Raw genomic sequence first — 22,122 nt, forward strand, 5'->3', positions numbered from 1 at the left:
TAGAACTTTACAAATTAAAACAATTAATAATCAAGATGTTGCAACTAATCAAAGTTTCAGAAGAATGGGAACCAGAAAAAATTGCAAAGTTATTTCATCTGAATGGGAAATATATTAAATGTGCTTATAAACTCTTAGAAAGAAAGAATGAATAAGATAGCAGGAAGACCACTGTGATTTAAAGGTAGCTCAAATTTCGTGTTTGTATATTTTAAATTGCCCTGTAATGTGTCTAATTTGTAAAACCATAACATTTCATTTGCTTGAGAAAAATACAATCTTCCTTGCCCTGTCCATGAAGGCTCGCTTGACTTGCTCGATTCCTTAGGCTGTAAATAAAGGGGTTCAGCATGGGGGCTACTGAGGTGTTTAGCACAGCAACACCCTTGCTAAGAGACTCTCTGTCTTTTGCTGAGGGTTTAATATACATGGAAACTGCAGCTTCCATAGGAGATGGAGATGACAATCATGTGGGATGAACAGTTGGAAAAGGCCTTTGTCCTCTGACTAGCAGAAGGAAGCCTCAAAATTGTTCTGATGATATATATGTAGGACAGAAATTATTATTACCAAGGTGAACATTAAAGTAACAGAGACCAGGAAAACCCCATTATCTCTAGGAATTTTGTGTCTGAACAAGAAAGTTGCAGCAGGGGGTAAAAATCACAGGTAAAATGGTCAATAATATAGACCTACAGTAATTAAGGTTAAGAGCAACATGAGTGCAGGGAATACAATTAAGAATGAAATCAGCCATGAGGAGAAGGCAAGAAGTATGCAGACTCTGGGATTCATGATGGTCATGTAATGCAGAGGTTTGCAGATGGCAATATAACGGTCATAGGACATGGCAGCCAGGAGGTAAAATTCAGTGACTCCCAACAGAATGAAAAAAAATAACTGAGCAATGCAATCAATTAATGGAAATGGTTTTATCTCCTGTAATCAGGGTGCCCTAGGAACTGGGTATGCTAACAGTGGTGATGAAACCTCTAATAAGGAGAAGTTTCTGAGGAAGAAATACATGGGTGTCTGGAGGTGAGCATCCAGCAGGGTAAGAGTGATAATGGTCAGGTTCCCAGTGATGCTGAGCATGTAGGTGATGAACAGAAAGAGGAAGATCACTCCCTGAAGCTGCGGGTCATCTGACAATCCCAGGAGGATGAACTCTGTTAGTTCTGTGTGGTTTCTCATTCTCCAGTTGCTTATTTGTTGTTCTCCTGCCAGACTTCTACGAGAAAACACAAGGAAGAAATCCTCAAGAGAGGATTAGCAGAGGTACCAAGTTTGGAGACAGAATTTGGCAAAAAACCTATATGCTTTCATCTACAGGGGAGATTTATGAATCTTTGACTGATTCTTCCCAAACCACAAACATCTGTGCTGAAATCTGTGAACTCCCCCTACTATGCTGTGCATGTCTGAAAGTTAGGAAGAGTCTGACCTTCAAAGCCTTCCAACACAGTCCAGTGCCTGGAAGTCACAGGGAGCTAAATAAACACTTGTCTACTTAATTCACTCATTCATTCTGAGTTTGTTCTTGCATCACAAACACCCATCAGGTGAAGTTCTCTAATGTATGCCCAATTCCTGGCTGCATATTACATAGGTGTGTCTTGTTTTACAAGATGTTTTCCCCTTTCTTTTATAAGAACGGACATGTAGAAGCAGCCCCAACTTTTTGATATATAATTAAAAAAACTCATTAAACATTATTTCAAAATAGGTTTCATTAATTTTTTTAGAATGCGTTCTTTAGTTAACTTTACTCCTGTTCAGTAACAATACTCTTCCTTCATCAGGGTTAGCTTTTCCTAGGAAGCACTAGTTTCTCATAACACCTGGGAGCCTCCATATGCATTCTCATCAAATAGGCAATATTTGGTTTCATTAGAATTGAATTTCAATTCAATCCCCAAATTGAAATTTCTGCACTAAATTTACTGGCTTATGGAGATACGTTTTAAAAAGGCATATTATTACTCTTCCATAGGTAATAATGTGTCAATGCACTGCATTTTTAACCTTATTTCAAGTTTTTTTGCATATTCTTTATTTTCTTCACTTTCCTACCAATTTTAACACTTTCTGAAAAGAATAACTTGACTGAATTACACATTTTGGCTACTGATGAAACATACGAGGGAATGTATGAAGAGCTGTGAAAGAAGGTATTAATATATATAGAAACGTTTATGTGACCATTACTGAAAAGGAGTACTTAAAGGCCAATTTTCTAGCATCCAGGAATATAGGCTTAAAACAACTCTACCAAGAGATGATCTAATATCACAGACCTGGGGGAAGCATACTATACTATTATGTAAAAATATTAATGAAATCAATGGACTATATTCATTACCAACATCACCTAATGTTTACCAACATTACCAACACAGATGTTATTCATTCATTCATTCATTCATTCATTTATTTGTTCATTAATTCAGTCAGGCTGTGGGGAGAAAAAAACCTCAATGTTAACAAGGTGCATATGATTCCTCAAGCCTGAAGCCACACCAAGGATGTACTCATGCAGAGTATGAAGGATATCTCTAAGAATTTAGCCCATCTTTTTATTTCTGAACACACATCCGTATTTCCCCTGGAAGAACATGGGTTAGGTTCAACAAATTATTTTCCCCTGATTTGGTTAAAATCAAGAACCCCTTTTGGCATACTCTTTGAGCTATTCAATATGAAAGTTAGCAATAATACTTCATATTTGTTAAGTAAGAGGCCACAAAGTACCTTCAAGTTTCATTCTGAAAATATCACTGTTCCACTCTATATTTAGTCATCAAATAATCAAATAAAAAAGGAAAAATGCATAAACTCATAACAAGATCATGGTATAAAAATCCTATTAATTTCTTACTTGGGATACTCTAAGGTAAATTGTTATTACAGAAAATTTATGGGCTCTGCAGTTAGAGAAACATGGGCTAAAAATTCAATGGGGCTGTTTAATGGATTTATGACTTAGATGGTACTTAATTTCTCTAAGCATCTGTTTTCTCGGTTTACCATGTATGTAAAATTTCAAGGCATTTGGGAATTAATTGAAATAATATAAATGAAAGTGCTGTATAAACCATGTGGCACTAAATATGCTTTAAGAAGAGTCTGGTTTATTTATCTTCTTTTAGTCGGAATTGTTTTCCAACTTGGACAGAATATTCATAGTAACTGTGATTGTACAAAGGCATTATTTATTCAAATGAAATATTAAGGACTTTTATATTCTGTCTCACTAACTTTTATGACACCCTGATAGAACTTATCTTGTTCCCAATGAAGCACTAGGTTACTGTGGTTTTGTAACTTAGATATATTGTGTAGCTAACAAGTGTTCAATTATATCAGAGACTACCTAAAATTAAAGTCTGTTCTCTCTTTTTTTTTTTAAAGATTTTATTTTATTTATTTGACAGAGAGATCACAAGTCAGGCAGAGAGGCAGGCAGAGAGAGGAGGGAAGCAAGCTCCCGCTGAGCAGAGAGCCCGATGCGGGGCTCGATCCCAGACTCTGAGATCATGACCTGAGCCGAAGGCAGCGGCTTAACCCACTGAGCCACCCAGGCGCCCCTAAAGTCTGTTCTCTTAAAGAAAGTATTACATAACCTATATTCCATTAGAAACACAGCCACAGAGATGATAATTTCTTCCTTTATTTGAGAATGAATAAATTATATAATAAGACAAATATACTAACACCCTTTTACATTTTAAAAAATAAATCCAGTTGAAAATGAAATTACAATATATCCTATTTAATTTGATTTAAAGTTGAGCTGATAAGTAATGAAGCAATGACACAGTTTGGGAGGACTCCATTGCCTTCTATATGTCTGACTTACCTCTGATTTCATACAGGCTCACTAATATGCAGAATGGCCAGAACATAAAAAATACTAACAGTTGCCATTGTTGCAATCCAGGGAACCAGCATTCCTGACCACATTTCCTGTTAGTGTACTCTTTGCTTTCTATTGTTAATGTTTTTGTCCTAAGTTTCCTCTTATTTCTTGAGTATAGAGAGTGAGAGAGGAGCAGCTGTATGAAAGAGAAAAAAACATCAGAAAGTATTTTAAAACTGATGTGGTTTCTACACAGATCTTATGTATCATGAGTTATGTAATGTTTTATCTGTTCTCTCTGCGGATGCTCACAGGGAATAATTCAGTGAATCAAAATTGCCAGAACAGGACTTCACACAAAATACTAAGAAATATAAAACATAATACACATTAGAATTGAGATTTGACAAAGAAGCTTGGGGGAGAGTGTCCAATGAGACAGAAAAAATGACAATGAACAAACAACCATTTTAAATGTGATCTTTTTCTCTTGAGAAACAAACATACTGACAGAAATTATTTTTCACACAGAGATTACCAAAAATGTATCTCAATTCATACTTCAGAACTCTACCAAAAGTGCCTTTACAGCATGACATTTTTAAAACTGGTAATCTACCACATTGTACTAAGTCTTTCATTGCCTCTATTAACTTATTTTTTAAAATATTTTATTTATTTGACAGACAGAGATCACAAGTAGGCAGAGAAGCAGGCAAGAGAGAGAGAGAGAGAGAGAGGAGGAAGCAGGCTCCCTGCCGAACAGAGAGCCCGATGTGGGGCTCGATCCCAGGACCCTTGGATCATGACCTGAGCCAAAGGCAGAGCCTTAACCCACTGAGCCACCCAGGCACCCCACGTCTATTAACTTTAATCTGCCTTCCAAGAAGAATTTTTGCTACTCTAATACTGCTAGTGCTTTATACTTTTTTCCTTCTCACTCTGTTGTTCACCAGCAATGTCAGTTGAGGAGGTTCTTGTTTTGATTGGTTAATGTTCCAGTGTATATTGGCACCTTCCTTGACGGGACCATGATAATATAATCATCCCCAAATGTTATGATGTGAGTGTAAAACACCAATAAAAGTTGTGCCTGTCTTTAGTAAAAGCTAAGCAATATATGCAGGTCCATAAGAGTTTAGAAAATGTAAAATAGAACAAGTATAAGTTTTTAGTCATTTTATTTTGTTTCATTTTCAAATCAGGTTATTATATTGGCTGTTATAGCCCAAGACCTCAGGCAAAAAACAACCTCTCAATTTACACATTTGTGAAAAAGAGATAATCACTCTAATTTGCCATATAGATTTGAAAACTAAATACGGTATGATTGAGGACATATCTGGTTGAGTATATGGCATAGAATAAATGCTCTCTACAAAAGAGATATTATTATTTGTGAAATTCCTATTAGTCTTCCAGGTGGCATGAGTGTAATGGTGACTGCCTAAATACTCATTTATCTCATATTTTTAAATATAATACAGATAAACAAGGAGAATATATAAAGTAAGACATAACATATACCTTAAGCATAACTACAAAATAGAAGAATATGACCTTCAAATAATTTATAAGCAGTAAAGTAAACATTCAAGCCTATACCTGAAGGGAGGAATTGGACAAACACTGCAGATATTATGTAAAAAAATATAGTTGTTGCAGATAATATATTTCATTTTTTATAACTTTAAGAGAGAAATTGCAATATCAGTAACAAAATAACATGTAAGAGTAAATTGATTAAACTGTTTATTCCTTTAGCTATTACCATATACAATATTTGTATTATTCATAGCAATCAGCAAAATTAGGTGTGTTATTAGCCACTGCCTTTTTGTATAGAATTGTAACTAAATAAGGAAATGGAACCTACAGACGGTTTGAAAGAAAGACATAACATAGCTACTTTTGGTTTAAAAGAAAAATTAAAGTGCTTTGCCTTGCAAGTATCTTGGAGATGGATATTGGAGGATACTATAGAAGTTGAAATTTTATTTGTCCATTATTGGATCTTTACAATGACATCTATTCATGTTAATACATCTTTTCATTTTTTTCTAGAAAGCAGTACTTTATGAAGCAAGTTTCTGAAAGCTTGTTTTACTTGCTGATTCCTCAGGGTATAAATAGAAGGGTTCAACATGGGAGCAATTGAGGAGTTGAGAATAGCTACTCCTTTGGTCAGTGATGCTCTTTCTCTTGCTGAAGGCTTGACATACATGAATATATAGCTCCCATAAGAGATGGAAATGACAATCAATTGAGAGGAGCACGTGGAGAAAGCCTTTTTCCTCTGACTAGAAGATGGGATTCTCAGGATGGTGCTAAGGATGCACAGGTAGGAGACAATCACTAATGCCAAAGTGAACAGCAGAGTGACAAAAGCAGAGTAAAACCAATCATCTCCAAAAGCCATGTATCTGAGCACGAGAGTTGTAAGATGGGGAAATAGTCACAAGAGAAATGATCAATTACATTGGAAGCACAGAAATCTAGCTGGAGGATGAGCATGAGTGGTGGGAAAATGGTAAGAAATCCTCCTAGCCAGGACCCAAAGACAAGCAGGGTACAGACTTTTTTGCTCATGATGGTGGTGTAATGAAGAGGCCTTGCAGATGGCAATATAATGATCAAAAGACATGGCAGTGAGAAGAAAAAAGTTCAGAAACACCCATGAAGATGAAGAAAAATAGTTGAGCTAAACAATTCTTATAGGAAATGGTCTTGATATTCAGTCATGATTGCCCCCAAAAATCTGGGGAGAGAGACACTGGTGAGTGTAATTTCTAAGAAGTAGAAATTCTGCAGGACGTAATACATAGGAGTTTTGAGATGACAGTCTATCAAGGTGAGGATGATGATGGTTAGGTTTCCAGTGACTCTTAATGCATAAGCCATAAATAAAAAGATAAAGATTACAACCTGAAGCTGTGGGTCATGTGAGATGCCCAAGAGTATAAACTCTGTAATCACTGTAGGGTTTCTCGTGCTGCTTTTTATTTTCTTTAAGCAAAATCTACTGTTGGAAAACAAGACAAAAAGAAAGAGTATGTGAATAGTAAAGGGAATTGAGGATTTAAAAATTTTAATGTTCATATTATTAGCTGCAATGAAATGAAGCAATGGAACTTTTTTCCTGGCTGCAGTTTTGCAATATCCACTCAGTCTGTTAAAGTACATGTATTTTACACATCCTCTCTTGAAAAGGAAAACATATTCATAGGTCTATGTTAAAAGTCCCCTCATGAGTGACTTTACATAACACCTGTACCTGTAAGCAAACTGTCTATATATGCAACATATTTCTTTTTTTTTAAGATTTTATTTGTTTATTTGACAGACAGAGATCTCAAGTAGGCAGAGAGAGAGATAGGAGGAAGCAGGTTCTCTGCTGAGCAGAGAGCCCTATGTGGGGCTCCATCTCAGGACTCTGGATCATGACCTAGCTGAAGGCCGAGGCTTTAACCCACTGAGCCACTCAGGTGCCCCAATGCAACATATTTCTTAATTTTTATTTCTTAATTCTTATTTTATTTTATTCCAGTGTTGGTAACACACACTGTTATATTCAATTCACTTGTACAATATAGTGATTCAACAATTGCATACATCACCCAGTGCTCATCAGGACCCTTGTACTCCTTCCTTAATCCCCATCCCCTATTTCTCATGTTCCCCCACCCATCTCCCCTCTGGTAATCATCAGTTTGTTCTCTACAGTTAAGAGTGTCGTCATTCCATAAAGAGGAAGAACATCCAGTTGGGAAGAAAGAGAGTCTCTCCAACAAATTGTGGTGTAAACTGGCCAGCTACATGCAGAAGAATGAAAATATACCACTCTCTTACACCATCCACAATACTAAACTCAAAATAGATTAAAGATCTAAATGTGAGACCTGAAAGCATAAAAATCCTAGCAGAGGGCACAGGCAGTAATCTCTCTGAAATTGGCCACAGTAACATTTTTCTAGATATGTCTCCAGAGGCAAAGGAAATTCGTTCCTGCAATACTAGGTATCACATCTGTAATTTAGCTATTGAAGCATTGTTTTCCAGTTTCCAAGATTGTGTGTTCTTAGGACTGAAATACCTAATTCTGAGTTTTAACTTTGATGCCACTTAGAAACTTCATCTTCTGATTTTGGTGGAAGCTGATGTCTTTGTTATAATTCCTGAGCTTAATAAGAACACAATTATTGTTATTCTTAACATATATACTTTTTAAATGTGACCAGAAGAAATAAATGTATTTCCTGTCTTAGTAATATGAGACTAGAATTGCCTTGGCTGTAAATGAGAGTAAAATTCTTTATTTGTGTGAAAGAACAGAAGCCAGAAATATCATTTAATACATAAAAGAAGTCATATAAATAACATAGTTTTCACAACATAGTGATCCATTCATATCATCTCAATGTTCTTTATTTAAATTAACAATTGAGGAGGGGGAGACAAGATGGCGGGGAAGTAGGAGGAGGCGCCCTTTCACCTGTACCCTAAAGTGGGCTGATACCTTCCAAAGAACTCTGATCACCCATGAAATCAGCCTAAGATCAGAATTATACATGTCTGGATCTCTACAGGAGCAGAAGATGCCAGTGGGCAGGTAAAGTGGAGTGGGAATGTCAGACTGATAATAGAAGATAAACAAAAGGGGGAGGGAGCCACCAGAGGCGACCCACTGGAAAGTCGTATCCCAATAAGAGAGTGCCCTGCATCTGGGGACCAGCATTAACTTGGAGTCTGGTAGAAAGCACTCAAAAAGAGCAAAGGATCGTGAGGGGGGTAAATTGTGGGAATCAGGGAAGCTAGGGACAGGGGCTTAAGTCCCCAGACCCAGGACAGTCACCCCTGGCACAGAGCCAGAAAGAGTGCAGCGGAGAAACCCCGTCTTGGTCCCTGAGCTACCAGTGTGCCTGAAAGCGAGTGGGGTCTGGCTCCCATGAAGGGCTGGGACCCTTGCCAGCATGAAGAAGCACAGCCTTTTTGTAGTCCCAACGTGAGTGCCATGCCATGCTATCCGAGCCTGAATCGTGCCCCACACCCTCCCCTGAGAGAGGTGCACACAGGCTCCAGCCCTGCACTCTCAGGCCCAGAAAGACCAGGCACTCCCAGCCCAGGCCAGCCTGAAAATCTCAGTGTGCGATCGCTGCTTGGAACCTCTCTGGCAGTCTGGAGCTGCCCAGACAGCTGCCGCTACTGTGGTTTTGGGTACAAGCAAAAAATCCTGCAACATACAAAAACCATCAAAAGCCGTCAAGGCGAGAGAAAAAAAAAAAAAGTGAACAAACATAAAAACCTCCAGAGAACAAAAGCCTGAAAAAACCAGTTTCCTCAGAGCCCACCCCTGAGGGGGGCGGGAGGACTTAACTCAGAGAACATCATTGAATGAAAACCCACGTGGCAGGCCCCTCCCCCAGAAAACCAACCAGAAAAGAAAAAAAAAAAAAAAAAAGAGAGAACCACCACCACTACTCATAGGACTTTTATTTTTAATTCGTTCCCACTATTCTGGGTCATCTTTTTTATATAGATAATTTTTTAACCTATTTACCATCACAATGAGATGTCCAGTACATCAAATTCCATAATAACATTCTAACCTGAACTTTTTGATACATACACCTGTGTTTTTCTTTTGCATTTCTATTTTTAAAATTTTTTTTTAAATTTTAGTTTAGTCTAGTTTATTCCTTTTTTACTTTCATTTTCTAATATTCATATAGAGTTAAACTTCAAGGTAATCCCCTTTCCCCAATCAATGCTACCCCTATAGGTAAACCAATTTTAATCCCCCTTTATTTTAGGAAAGTTGAGTCCTTTAACAAAGATATCAAGATACATCCAGGAAGAATCAAAACAAACTTCCTCGCCCACACTGAGAATTTATAACCACTCTCACATCTTTTTCTTCCACCAGTGTTTCTGTGTTTTGTGTTTGTCCTGATAGTATATAATTTTACACTTGGGGTTCTTTTTGACGAGGTTCTTCCTTATTTGCATATATATATATATATATATATATATATATATATATATATAATTTTTTTTCTCTTGTCATATACTTTATCAGTCTTTTTGTTTGTCTGTTTTTGTTTGTATACTTTAAAAATCTCACCTTGGGGCCCATTTGGGCTGAACCTTCTCTTTTATCTTCCCTTTCTTTCCTGTCTCTTTCTCTCTCATTTTTCTTTTTCTTTTCTTTTTTCTCTCATTTGGGTGGGGAATCCTGATTGCCCAGAAGCGTTCCAGGGTGCACCTTGAGGGCACCACGGTCGATACATCCAGCTACATCCGTTTAGAGCCATCTCTCACCAAAATGACTAGGAGGAGGAATGCCCAACAGAAGAAAAACACAGAGGATGGGCCTTCTGCAACAGAGCTAATGGCTATCCACATAGACAATATGTCAGAAAGAGAATTCAGGCTAACAATTATCCAGGCAATAGCTAGGTTGGAGAAAGCATGGATGACCAAATGGAATTGATTAGGGCCGAACTGAAAGCGACCAGAGTTGATGTTCACAATGTTAGGGCAGAGCTGAAAGCTACCAGGGATGAGGTTCACAATGCTCTCAATGAGTTCCAATCTAATCTAAATCACAATTACATAAGAATACTGTTAATCAAGATTAAGAGTCATATTGATATGAATACTTTAATAGTAGGAGATCTTAACACGCCTCTCTCAGAAATAGACAGATCATTGAAGCAGAAAATCAATAAAGAAACAAGAGCATGAATGACACATTGGACCAGATGGACCTCATAGATATATACAGAACATTCCACCCTAAAACAACAGAATACTCATTCTTCTCAAGTGCACATGGAACCTTCTCAAGAATAGACCACATACTGGGTCACAAATCAGGACTCAACCGATACCAAAAGACTGAGATTATTCCCTGTATATTCTCAGATCACAATGCTTTGAAAGTGGAGCTCAATCACAAGGAAAATGTAGGAAGGAAATCAAACACCTGGAAGCTAAAGGCCACCTTGCTTAAGAATGCTTGGATCAACCAGGAGATCAAAGAAGAACTGAAACAATTCATGGAAACCAATGAGAATGAAGACACTTTGGTCCAAACCCATGGGATACAGCAAAGGCGGTCCTAAGGGGGAAATACATAGCCATCCAAGCCTCCCTCAAAAAAATTGAAAATCCAGAGCACACCAGCTGTCTCTACACCTTAAAGAACTGGAGAATCAACAACAAATCAAACCAACTCCACACATAAGAAGGGAAATAATCAAGATTAGAACTGAGATCAATGAGGTAGAAACCAGAGATACAGTAAAATGTATCAATGAAACTAGAAGCTGGTTTTTTGAAAGAATCAATAAGATCGATAAACCATTGGTCACATTAATCCAAAAGAAAAGAGAGAAAGCCCAAATTCATAAAATTATGAATGAAAAGGGAGAGATCACAACTAACACCAAGGAAGTGTAAACAATCATCAAAAGTTATTATCAACAGTTATATGCCAATAAGCTAAGCAACCTAGATGAAATGGATGCATTCTTGGAAAACTATAAACTCCCAAAATTGAACCAGGAAGAAATTGACAACCTGAATAGACTGATATCTAGTAATGAGATTGAAGCAGTGATCAAAAACCTCCCAAAAAACAAGAGCCCAGGGCCTGATGGATTCCCTGGGGAATTCTACCAAACTTTCAAAGAAGAAATAACACTATTCTCCTGAAGCTGTTTCAAAAAATTGAAGCAGAAGGAAAATTTCCAGACTCTTTCTATGAAGCCAGCATTACCCTGATCCCCAAAGCAGGCAAAGACCCTACCAAAAAGGAGAATTTCAGACCAATATCACTGATGAATATGGATGCTAAGATTCTCAACAAGATCCTAGGAAACAGGATCCAACAGCACATTAAAAAGATTACCCACCATGACCAGGTGGGATTCATTCCGGGCTACAAGGATGGTTCATCATTTGCAAATCAATCAATGTGATAGAACAAATTAATAAGAGAAGAGAGAAGAACCACATGTTCCTCTCAATTGATGCAGAAAAAGCATTTGGCAAAATCCAGCATCTGTTCCTGATGAAAATGCTTCAAAGTAGGGATAGAGGGAACATTCCTGAACTTCATAAAATCTATCTGTGATAGACCCAGAGCAATATCATCCTCAATGGGAAAAAGCTTGCAGCCTTCCTGTTGAGATCAGGAACACAACAAGGATGCCCACTCTCACCACTCTTGTTCAACATAGTATTAGAAGTCCAAGCAACAGCAATCAGACAACAAAGAGAAATAAAAGGTATCCAAATTGGCAATGAAGAAGTCAAACTCTCTCTCTTCGCAGATGACATGATTCTTATATCGAAAACCAAAAAGACTCCACCCCCAAACTACTAGAACTCATACAACAATTCAGCAACATGGCAGGATACAAAGTCAATGTATAGAAATCAGTGGCTTTCTTATACACTAACAATGAAAATACAGAAAGGGAATTAGAGAATCGATTCCATTTACTATAGCACCAAGAACCATAAAGTACCTGGGAATAAACCTAACCAAAGAGGTAAAGGGTCTGTACTCGAGGAACTACAGAACACTCATGAAAGAAATTGAAGAAGATACAAAAAGATGGAAGACCATTCCTTGCTCTTGGATCGGAAGAATAAACATTGTTAAAATGTCTATACTGCCTAGAGCAATCTATACTTTTAATGCCTTTCTGATCAAATTCCACTGGTATTCTTCAAAGAGCTGGAGCAAATAATCCAAAAATTTGTATGGAATCAGAATCGCTAAGGAAATGTTGAAAAACAAAAATAAAACTGGGGGCATCACGTTACCTGATTTCAAGCTTTACTACAAAGCTGTGATCACCAAGACAGCATGGTACTGGCATAAAAACAGACACATGGACCAGTGGAACAGAGTAGAGAGCCCAGATATGGACCCTCAACTCTGTGGTCAAATAATCTTCGACAAGACAGGAAAAAATATACAGTGGAAAAAAGACAGTCTCTTCAATAAATGGTGCTGGGAAAACTGGACAGCTATATGTAGAAGAACGAACTTGACCATTCTCTTACACTGTACACAAAAATAAACTGAAAATGGATAAAAGACTTCAACGTGAGACAGGAATCCATCAGAATCCTAGAAGAGAATATAGGCAGTAACCTCTTCGATATCAGCCACAGCAACTTCATTCAAGATATGTCTCCAAAGGCAAAGGAAACATGTGTTGGAGGGGATGCGGAGAAAGGGGAACCCTCTTACACTGTTGGTGGGAATGAAAGTTGGTGCAGCCTCTTTGGAGAACAGTGTCGAGATTCCTCAAGAAATTAAAAATAGAGCTTCCCTATGACCCTGCAATTGCACTACTGGGGATTTACCCCAAAGATACAGATGTAGTGAAAAGAAGGGCCATCTGTACTTTAATGTTTATAGCAGCAATGGCCATGGTCACCAAACTACGGAAAGAACCAATATGCCCTTCAATGGACGAATGGATAAGGAAGATATGGTCCATATACACTATGGAATATTATGCCTCCATCAGAAAGGATGAATACCCAACTTTTGTAGCAACATGGACGGGACTGGAAGAGATTATGCTGAGCGAAATAAGTCAAGCAGAGAGAGTTAATTATCATATGGTTTCACTTATTTGTGGAGCCTAACAAATAGCATGGAGGACAAGGAGAGTTAGAGAGGAGAAGGGAGTTGAGGGAAATTGGAAGGGGAGGTGAACCATGAGAGACTATGGACTCTGAAAAACAATCTGAGGGTCTTGAAAGGGCAGGGGGTGGGAGGTTGGGGGAACCAGGTGGTCGGTATTGGAGAGGGCACAGATTGCATGGAGCACTGGGGTGGTGCAAAAACAATGAATACTGTTATGCTGAAAATAAATTAAAAAAATTAAAAAATAGCCAAAAAAATTAAAAAATAAATAAATTAATAATTGACTTCCTTTTTTTTTTCGTTTTAAACTATGTTCACTTTGTTTTGTTACTCTCCATATTTGAGGACAAGAGGAGTTCATAAGGGAATTTTTTGATCACAAAATGTCTCATTATCTTCTTTCCAGAAGAGCAAATAAGTAGAATTAATAAAATTCTCTGTAAAATTTACTTTATAGAAAATATAAATTATTAAAATGTAATCAATATGGGGTACCTGGGTGGCTCAGTTAGTTATACATCTGCCTGCGGCTCAGGCCATGCTCCCAGGGTCCTAGGATCTAGTCTGGCATCTGGCTCCCTGCTCAGTGAGGAACCTACTCCTCCCTCTGCCTCCAGCTCCCCCTGCTGTGCTCTCTCTCCTGTCAAATAAATAAATAAAATCCTTAAAAAAATGTAATCTATATGTTGGCTAACTGAACATAGTAAGAAAATTTAAAAAAATTATTAAAAAATAAAGCTCATTTTGTTTCAATTAAAAAAAAAACCAGTTAACCAAAATAAGTTTCTTTTTTACTAAATTCAATTAATTTGGCTTTGGAGAAATGTTCAATGCAGAAAACTGTAAAGTCTTTTTATGATTAAAAAAATGTAATCTTATATGACTTTCATCCATCATGTTCTGCCTTTATTCTTAGAAACCAGCATTTTATCTATGCTGTAAGTTCTCAATAATATTTGCTGTATTATATTCTTTCTGTAGGGGATAAGTGTCAAGCTTATATTGTTTCTCTTTTTTTCTTTTAATACTTCCTGACAATCAATGTTCTCTTTCTTAGGAATAAACACATTTTTGTTATAAGACACCAGCAAAACTGTCAGATCAAAAGACAGAGACTGCTACCATAGTTTGAAAAATGACCAAATATTAAATCATAAAATTCGTAATTATAAATATACTAATGTGATAACTTGGGGATCCCTGCAATTTATTTCAACAAAATAACCTCTGGAATGGGAGATAAGCACATTCACTGACAAGTATGGAACATACTTAATTTTTGTTATGTCTAATGATTCAAGTCATAAATATAACCCCAGATTTTCTTAATTTACTTAAAATGTGAGAGGCAGTGCACTCATAATCTACTTCAGGAGGTTTTTGTCATGAGTTTACCCTTGCCTCTGTCATGTAAAAGCCTCTCACACAGAAAATGCAGACTTGATTGCACACAAGCTTTCTATAACCTCTGCTCTAAGCAAAGGAATTTCTTTTTATCATTTTTATCTTTCCATATTACCATAAACATTGTTCTGAACTGAACTCCAAGAAGTACTATTGTAAGCCTGTGAGTTCTTTAAGAGATTTCCAGGGGGCAAAACCCTATGACTGGAAGGTAAGATATTTCACAGCTCCCTGGATAAGATGAAGATTGACTGAATACTATCCAAATACTAAACAATCTTACCTTCTCTGGTCATTGTATAAACCCCTGAAAGACCAGAGTAAAGAAAGGAAAAGTTTCAAAAAGAGATAAACTCAAGAAGTAAAGTGATGGCATGACATGTATCTTCCTAGAAAGCTAGCAATATAGTGACATAAAAGCAAAAGTGTACTTACGAGCAGCACAATCAGGCTAGTTTCCCTTTGTACTTAATTTTCCTGATATGCCCATGGAGCTCAGTCTACATTCAGGAGATAGTTTATTCTCAGTTCCTTTGGGACTGGTTAAATATAGGGCTGAGCTACACAGTAGTGAACCCTTCACCAAAAGTAGCAGCCAGACTTTATTAATTGATATACCTCCACCTGTAAAAAGTAGATGAATAAGTAAATTATTTTATTTATTATTTTGGTTGTGTATTTTTGTTACTAACTTAAAGTGAAATAAGGCTTTGAAATGAAAATGTCTCCAATTACCAAATTCATGTAAAAAAACCCAAAAACTCAAAACAAAAACCAAACCCCAAAAACATTTTCAGACTTTAGTGTTAGGCTATTGCCCACGTTCTTTCAAAAACTATTCAGGATTAAATCCTCTGCCAGATCTAAAAGCCTCTCTAGAAATCCTTTATCTTGTCAACTCTCAGCCCCACACTGCTTACTATATTCACAAATCCACTGCGACCAGTCTGGAATCTCATTATTCCCTTGAAATGTCTGATCTGTGCTCAACAAACATACCTCTTCTTTCCTTTTTTTGTTATTATTATTTTTTTTTAAAACATGAGTATAGTTGACTTACACTGTTAAGTTAGTTTCAGGTACACACTTAGTGATTTTGACAGTTTATACATTACGTTAGTTCATCACAAGTCTAGCTACCATGTGTCCCCTTACACGGTATTACAGTATCATTGATTGTATCCCTTATGTTGTGTGTTTTACTACCATGACTTACTTATTCCATAACGAAAGCCTGATTCTCCCTCTCCCCTTCACCCCATTTTACCCAACCGCCAACCCACCTCTCCTCTGACAACCATCAGTTTGTTCTCCATATTTACATGTTTGGTTCTGCTTTTTTTTGTTGTTTTATTTATTTATTTAAAATATTTTATTATTTATTTGAGAGAGAGATCGTGAGAGAAAGCATGAGCAGGGCAGAGGCAGGCGGAGAGGGAGAAACAAACTCCCCACTGAGCAGGGAGTCTCATGTGGGCCTCCATCCAGGTTCTTCAGATTATGACCGGAGCTGAAGGCAGACACTTAACCGACTGAGCCATCCAGGTGCCCTGTTTATTCATTTTTTTAAAAAAGTAGTCACTATGAGGAGAATCATATGGTATTTGTCTTTCTCAGTCTGAGCTATTTCACTTATGATAATACCTTCTACATCCATCCATGTTATTTCAAATGCAGGATCCCACCGTTTTTATGGCTGTGTATTATTCCATTATATATGTGTGTATACATATACATATATACAGAATATACACACAAAATATATGTATATCACCTTATTTTATATATATGTATATACATACACACAATTGTATATATATATGTATATAATTATATATAATATATATAATTATATGTATATAATTTTTATATATATATATATATATATATATATATATATATAAAATCATGTCTTCCCTATCCATTCATCTATTGTGTCTATTGACAGATACTTAAGTTGTCTCATATCCTGGCTATTGTAAATAATGTTGCAATAAACATAGAGGTGAGTATATTATTGAAATTAGTGGGTTTTTGGGGGGCTGGTAAATACCCAATAATAAAATCATTAGGTCAAAAAGTACTTTTGACCTAAATTCCTTAAATTCTTAATTTTTTGAGGAAACTTCATGTTTCCCACAGTAGGTGTAACAATTTACATGCTCACCAACAGTGCACGTGGGGTCCTTTTTCTCTGCATCTTATCAGCATGTTATTTTTTGTCATTTTGACTTCAGCAATTCTAACTGGTATAAGGTAACATCTCAGTGTGGTTTTGATTTGTATTTCCCTATTGATTCATGATGTTGAGCATCTTTTCATGTGTCTGTTGGCTACTTATATGTCTTTGGGGAAATGTCTGTTCAGGTCTTCTGCCCATTTTTTAAACAGATTGTTTGCTTTTTTGGTGTAGAGTTCATAAGTTCTTTAATGTATTTTGGAATTAAACCCTTATCAGATATATTGTTTGCAAATATTTTCTGTCATTCAGTAGGTAAAGTTATTGTTTTGTTGATGGTTTCATTTTTTGTGTAACAACTTTTTATTTTGCTGCAGTCCCAATAGTTTGTTTTTGTTTTTGTTTCCTTTATCTTAGGGGATATATCTAGAAAATTGTTGTTACAGTCAATGCCAGATAAATTACTGCCTGTGATTTCTTCTAAGATTACTTATGGTTCCAGGTCTCACATTTAGGTTTTTAATCCATTTTGAGTTTATTTTTTTTAGATTTTTTTTTTAATTTGAGTACATGGTATTGGAAAGTGGCCGTTTTCATTCATTTACATGTAACTGTCCAGCACTGCTTATTGAAAATTCTCCACTGTATTTTCCTATCTCCTTTCCATAGATTAATTGACCCTATGATCACAGGTTTATTTCTTGGATCTGTAGTCTGTTGTATTGATCTAATGATCTATGTGTCTACTTTTGTACCATACTGTTTTTATTACTATACCTTTTTAATATATCTTGAAATCTGGGATTGGGATACCTCCAGCTTTGTTCTTTCTCAGGATTGCTTTGGCTATTGGGGTCTTCTGTGGTTCCATACACATTTTATGATTATCTGTTCTTGTGAAAAATGCTATTGGTATTTTGATAGGGATTGCTCACTAAGGTCTCAGGCCACTGGATGCAGATCCTAGTCCAGTCTGGGCTTTTAAGGTAGATGAGAGATAGCAACACTGCAGCTCTTTGGTGTTTTTAAATTACATCTTTTTTTGTTGTTGTTGTTGCCCAAGGACAGAGGAGTCTATTCCCAGTCCCTCAGTACTATCCCTCCCACTTATGTTACCAGTAAAGGGGTGGGGGATCCCTTTGTTACTGTGTCTCCCTGTTTATTTTGTGATCTTGCCTTTGTCTTTGTCTTGGTTGCTCAGAAACTGTTCAGTCAGCCCTAGTTGTTCAGGAGGAATTGTACTACTAATAGGCATAATTTGGTGTGGTTGGGGAGGAGGCATGTTCAGGGTCTTCCCACCACACCATCTTCTCCTATCAAAGAAGCATTTTAAAATCTTCAAAACTCAGAAGAGTATTTGAAACTTTAACTTTTCATTTTTAATTATAAGAGTGAATTGCAGAGAATACCAGAGGAGACTTGTATATAACTTGGCAGTTTCATTGTTAGTTAAGTTTTAGGAAATCAGTTGCTACCAATATCACATCATTAGCTGCAATGCTAAATCCATTTGCATGCATTTCCTTGCATATGTACAAGTACTGCTAGAACATATATGTGAGTACTAAATTCTGATAGATATTTCAAAATTTCCCTCCCACACACAAGAATAAACACCATTGCAAGCCAAGCGTCACAGATATTAGAAATCACTTACATATTTTGCAAATGGAAAGATGAAATGAAGCCACAATACACTTACTACTAAAGACAGTCATGTAAAGAGCAGATCACAGAGCCCAGATATTAAGGGTAAAGAGACACAATATATTTGTAAACTTGGAAAAATTAATTAACCTTTCTGAGCATTAATTACTCTACTCATAAAATGAGAAGACTAATAGTCTTAACTCCTAGGATATCCTAAAGATTAAATGAAATAATGAATGAAAGTGCTTACAGACTAGTTAGGACATAGGAAGTTCTTAACAGAAAAATGTTTACTGTTGAAAATTCTTTTAAAAAGATATTATTTATTTATTTGAGAGAAAGAGACAGAGAGGGGCACCTGGGTGGCTCAATCATTAAGCATCTGCCTTCGGCTCAGGTCATGAACCTAGGGTCCTGGGATCGAGCCCCACATAGGGTTCCCTGCTGAGCAAGGAGCCTGCTTCTCCCTCTCCCACTCCCCCTGCTTGTGTTCCCTTTCAATTTGTGTCTCTACTCTGCTTGACTTATTTGTGTCTCTATTAAATAAATAAATAAAAATAAAATCTTAAGGAAAAAAAAAAAAAAAGGAAGAGATGGAGATAGCAGGAGAGAGCACCAGCAAGGAGTTGAGAGAGAAACAGACTCTGCTGAAAAGGGAGTCCTAGATGGGGATCTATTCCAGGACCCTGAGATTATGATCTCAGCCAAACTGAGACACTTAGCCAAACTGAGACACTGACTGAGCCACCCAGGCTCACCCAAGGTTGAACATTTTTTGTACCTAATGTAGCTTTAGTGAGTTAAGTACAGGGGTAATCCACATGTTCCTACAGATATGTTTACAAACACATATATTATAATGAAAGTAGATTTTACTTGAACAATTGATCAAACATAGAGCCATTTCAATTAGTTAAGCATGAGGCAATCTCCATATGCTTACACACTTAAGTTTACAGACATTTATATCTTAATGAAAGACATGCTACTTGAAAGAATGAGTATAGGGTGTATAATAAGCACAGGGCTATTCCCATATGTGTCTACACTTAAGTTTACAGACACTTATAGCATAATTAAAGAAGATGCTGCTTGAGAGAAAGATTATAAACAGTGGAGTTTCGATGGCTAAAACACAGCAAAATCCCCATATGCTTCTATACTTAAGTTTATAATCACATTTTTTAAAACTTTTTATTTAAATTCCAGTTAGTTAACATACAGTGCAGTTTTAGTTTCAGGTGTACACTATAGTAACTCAAAACTTCCCTACAACAGCTGGTGCTCATTCCAAGGAGTGTTCCCCTTAATCTGCATTAACTATTTCACCCATTCCCCTACCCACCTCTCCTTTAGTAAAATCAGTTTGTTCTCTAAAGTTTAAGAGTCTCTTTCTTGGTTTGTCTCTCTCTATTTTGTTTACTTTTGCACATTTGCTTTGTTTCTTAAATTCCACTTAGGAGTTGAAATCATATGGTATTTGTCTTTCTCTGACACACTTATTTCAGTTCGCATACTTTACTATACTTTACATACATACATACATACTTTACATACTTTTTTTTTACATACTTTTACATACTTTACTATTTCTCATTCATGAATTGTCTATTCCTATCTCATGTTCACTTTTTGGGGATTATGTCTTATTTAATAGTAGGAGATATTTATGTACTTGGATATAAACCCATGGTGAATTTCTTTTGTTGAATCAAGTTTTCAGAACCTCTCCTTAACTTATTTATGAATTGCTTCTACTCAAAAAAAAAAAAAGTATCATGAATTCTTGGTGACCTATTCTTCTTAGAGCACCTTTCCACACATTCATGTGCTCACTGTTTCTATGGTTCTGCTGTTACCATTTGCTTCCTAATTCATCCAGAATTTATTCATATGTAAGATATGAATCTGGTTTTTTTTTTTTTTTTTTGCTTTTTAAAACAAATGGTCAACTTCTCTAATATCATTAGGCTAGGGACAACATGGGAGGTTGGACAGTGAGTCACTTAAAGCACCAAAGCCATGGTATCCCCTGCAAATAATGTTTCTAGCTCAGAGAACATGGGTCTGAGAAATTCATACTTCTCATTTTTCAGGAAAAGAAGAAAGGTTTCTTAGTATCCTCAATATAAGTGTCTAATTTCAGCAAGGCCAAAGCACAGTAGTATTTGACTCTTTTCTGCAATTTCACTTCACCCCATCCACCCTCACCTTTTCCATTCCAGAATACCTGTGGTTTTCTTTCCTTATTGTTTTAATAATCTTACTTTTACTTCTCCTTTAGGATGTTCACAGTCACATAAGGTGTTTCCCCTTTGGCACCTCAGTTCACTTCTACTCATTCATCAATGATGCTTTATTTGTTTGTTTGTTTTTATTGAGTATTGCTGACACACAATGTTACATTAGCTTCAGGTGTACAACATTGCAGTTCAGCAAGTCTATACATTCTGCTATGCTCACCATAAGAGTAGTTATCACCTGTAACCATACAACAGGATTACAATAGCATTGACTACATTCCCTCCACTGTACATTTTATTCCTGTGACTTATTTATTCCATAACTAGAAGCCTGTACCTCCCACTCTTCTTCCCCCATTGTGCCCATCGCTCCAACATCTTTCACCTGGCATTTGAGATTTTGTCGTCATATGTGTTCTCTGTATTGTTCTCTGTATTGATGGGTCTGTTTCTGCTTTGTTTTCTGGTTTAGTTGTTCGTTTTGCTTTTTGGATTCTACATTTAAGTGAAAGTATATGGTGTTCGTCTTTCTCTATCTGGCATATTTAACTTGGCAGAGTATACTCTGTGTTGCTTGATGCTGTAAATGGCAAGATCTCATTCTTTTTTTTTATAGCTGAGTAATATCTTATTGTGTGTATATGTATATGTATAGGTATATATATTTTTTTTTCTTTCTCTATTCATCTATAAACATACACTTAGGCTGCTTACATATTTTGAGCATTTTGAATACTGTAAAAATGTGGGGGTGCATATATCTTTTGGAATTAGTGTTTTTATATAATATTTTATTATTATAATAGTAAGCAAAATGATTGATGTTTCATAACCTCTGACTTTATATTCATAATTATAAATCACTTACATGAAACCTACAGATACTTTAAAGGAAGACACAACTCAGGCATGATGTAAAGAATGTTTAACAAATAATCTCAGCATTTCCTGTAGCTGTGACATTGATATAAGAAGATAGCAGATTAGAAATTTTAAACTTCACTTTTCTCTTGTTAAATCTTCATAATAACATTAGTTCATATTAATCAGAACTTTGATTTCTTTGTATGAGACAGTACTATAAGGGTCAAATCTTTGAAGGTTTGTATCATTC

General features: G+C 36.3%; 1 pseudogene; it reads right to left on the reverse strand.

Moving 5' to 3' along the window:
• Nucleotides 1-255: 255 nt before the first annotated feature.
• Nucleotides 256-21,576, reverse strand: LOC125106091 (olfactory receptor 6C1-like; annotated as a pseudogene).
• Between the last annotated feature and the right edge of the window lie 546 nt (nucleotides 21,577-22,122).

This window comes from Lutra lutra, chromosome 8 (assembly GCF_902655055.1).
Source record: "Lutra lutra chromosome 8, mLutLut1.2, whole genome shotgun sequence".
In the NCBI taxonomy this organism is placed as follows: Eukaryota; Metazoa; Chordata; class Mammalia; order Carnivora; family Mustelidae; genus Lutra; species Lutra lutra.